Source organism: Gorilla gorilla, chromosome X (genome assembly GCF_029281585.2).
Source record: "Gorilla gorilla gorilla isolate KB3781 chromosome X, NHGRI_mGorGor1-v2.1_pri, whole genome shotgun sequence".
NCBI lineage: Eukaryota > Metazoa > Chordata > Mammalia > Primates > Hominidae > Gorilla > Gorilla gorilla.
Window position 1 is genome coordinate 75,879,413 of NC_073247.2, and position 3,088 is coordinate 75,882,500.

General features: G+C 48.4%; 1 protein-coding gene across 1 annotated transcript in view; it reads right to left on the bottom strand.

Annotated features, from left to right (window-relative positions):
* Positions 1 to 271: 271 nt before the first annotated feature.
* The window catches only part of AMER1 (APC membrane recruitment protein 1), a 21,339-nt gene continuing 18,522 nt past the window's right edge, over positions 272 to 3,088 (bottom strand). Inside the window, exon 2 of the mRNA XM_004064279.5 lies at positions 272 to 3,088. This exon is cut by the window's right edge and continues 6,145 nt beyond it. The gene's annotated coding sequence lies outside the window, so the exon portion shown is untranslated.

Genomic DNA, 3,088 nt, shown 5'->3' on the forward strand with positions numbered 1-3,088 from the left:
TTGCTTGATTCATGAAATACTGAGGGCCACCAAGCTTCTTTGCTGGCCTGGGAAGGGGACCTAGGGATCCCTTCAATTATATCCACGGCAGCACTGCCCACAGCACTTTCAAGCAACTGCTATTTCAGGCCTTTTGGCTTGCTTAGAGATTGCAGCTGGGGGGAACTCAGGAATGCATCTACAGCAGGTGCCAGATGCTCTTGCTTGCCAGGGAGCAAGGGTAAGAATCTGGATTAGAGAAACCAAAGCCATGAGCACAATCACCTTCTCTTGGTTGGTGGCACAGGTAGGCATTTGTGTGGTAACAGAAAGTGGCAAGTGATTCCTACCTAGGCTAGGACAGGCCTGGAAATCAGCACATGCCCCCAAGGTGACTGGTTGTTGCTATGGTATACCACTGGTGCTCACTGGATAAGATGCCCTGCAATAACTGGCAGAAGCCACATCCCCCCACCCAGCCCAACAGCTGAATAGGTGGGGCAGGCAGCTATCTGGCCAGCATCTCTGCCCATAGGCCCGGATAAAAGATGCCATTCCTGCAGCTTGGCCTGCCGGTCCCACCATTAGATATAACCTTTTGACTGAGCCATCAGCAGGAGGTACACACATTTGTCTCCTGGCTGGTAGGGAGGCCGCATACTTGCAGAAATTGAGGCTAATTTTAGAAGTGATAGCCAGCCCCTGGCAGTGCACAGGGACTTAAGGGGCAGGTCTTAAGGCATAGAAGGTGTGATAGAGAGTTTACCAATATGGCATCTGACTGGGATATAAGGCATGGCTTGGATGAAAAACTGCAATTTCCTCTACTTTCAATTTCAGCCCTGCCTTCTGTTTCCCCTGCTGGTTCTCCCCACTCCACCTCCACCCACCACCTCCTTGGTTTCTCAATTTCTCTCCAAGGGCAATCCCAACAACCATGGGTTACAGGCACACTACTGTGGAACAAACCACAAGAATGCACATTAGTGACTGAGGGGTTCCCTCTTGAACCCAGAAGTTTATTAGCATTCAGCAAAGAAGTATATGTTGTTACAAACAGGCAGTGCATCAAGATATCCAGATGTCAGTGAGAGCTAGAAGTGGAGAGGTCAGAACCCGGGTGATTTTGTGATGTCTCAGGGATGGAGAAGAGGAAGCTCAGGTACAGCCAGGGGCCACACTCCCCTTTCTGCACTGGGAGAGAAATAACTCTTACACCTGGGGTGATGATGTACTGCAGTTCCTAATTTCTTCCCTCCTTCCTCCAGCCATTTTATTTAACATGACCTAAATATACATTCCTGTTTTATTCCCCCCCACCCCCACCCCCATATACAGCAGGAAAAATAAGCACCAATAATAATAACAATAATTAAAGTCCCACCTCTCAATAGACCCAACCCTCACACATATACATACCATGTGGATTTTCTTCTTTGGAGTGACTATAGGATTGGAAAGTCGGGGATCAGGCCAGCAAGCCATCACCCTGAAAGTCACTGTTCCCCAAAGTACCATCCACGTGTGAGCTGGAGCAGGGCAGGGGAGGGGGAATGGTGGTAGGGGAGGAGATTCCCCCAAAGCAGCAAGAGGGGTGAAGGAGTTCCCCAAAGCCTCTCTTCTGGGCAAATGTCACAATCAACTGAGCTCCTAGGAAGTCCTATGCAAGGGTTTCCTCAACGAGATGGTAAATTCCTGATAGTGCAAGCATCATTGTCATCTGTCTCCCACAGCTTCTTGGGGAAAGGGGACATGGTTGAAACCCCCTTCCTTCCCCATTGGGTGGAGAATGTTCCCAAAATGCTCCTTTGGAGAAACTCAACAAGACAAATAGCACAACATGGGCACTCTGATTTCAAAACTAAAGCACAAAACATAACGAGGAAAAAAAATAAGACACATGAGTACTCTCAGAGGGTCTAGACATGGGGAAGAAGGGTTCAAAAGAAAGAAAAACATAAAATAAAGCCAGAAAATGACAAGCTGTCTACCAGGTCCCACACGCCTGAGTCACTTGGCGTTTGTCTTCAGTACCTGGGCATCTTCTGCTGTCCCTATCACGGGGGGAGGGAACGGACAGTGTGATACAGCTAAGGTAGGGAGAGGGGAAAGAGGGAGGGCCCTAGGCAGTTGAGATGCCAGCCCTCTGCACAAGCAGCAGCAATTTTTGTGTCATCTTTGTTTTGTTTAAAACTGTAAACAGCACCGCTTAAAAATAAATCAGAAAAGAACAATTGATAAACATTGTTTTCCATGAATATAAAATGCAAACAATATAAAAATAGATAATTGACTTTTGATATATATATATATATATATATATTAAAAACAACTTGAATGCAACATACACATGGGTAAACTTGAAGTCTCCCTGCTAAACCCCATGCCTCCCTCTAGCAACTGGGCCTGGGGGCTGAGGGCAGGTGGGGTGGCGGCACTGGCACAGGTAAGGAAAGCTGCTGGCAGCAGGATGAAGGGTACACACCCAGCCTCCTGAGTGTATGAAGCTACTTCCCTTCTTGGCATAGGACTAAGGAGGGAGAGAGACTGGTGTTTACTGAACCCATTATCCGGGCAGTCTTGTGGCCTGGTACCCAAGCTGAGGCCAGATAGGTAGGGCTGGCTTGAACTGGGCCCCAAGGCAGTGCTTCCTTGGAGACTCTAAAGCACCAAGAAACTGGCATCCTGGCCCTGGGAGAGGCCTACTAGGTGGCCTTCTCTATCCACATTCACTGGTCCTCCAAGGACCAGTCTCATCTGGGAATTCTCAGGATCACAGCTGTCTGGCACTAGGCCTATTGGGTAATAAGATGAAGGCAGCTGCTTCCACTAAGTCCCATTTTCCCTTAAAATCACATCCAAAAGCATTATTCCAGGACCTTGCAATGGAGACATGGTGTTCATCCAGTAGTACTCTTGGTGTGGACATGATATCAACAGTTTTAGTGGTCTGGGGTGTATTTGCTGCCACCCAAGCCAGCACTAGTCTGTGTTTGGAAACAGGCCTGAAGCTTGGCTGGCTCTCCCAATGTCACCCTGTGCTGTCATCACCATGGGTCCCCAGACAGGTCTTCCTTCCTCCTCTAGGCTGCCATTGGGTTTCAGCCAT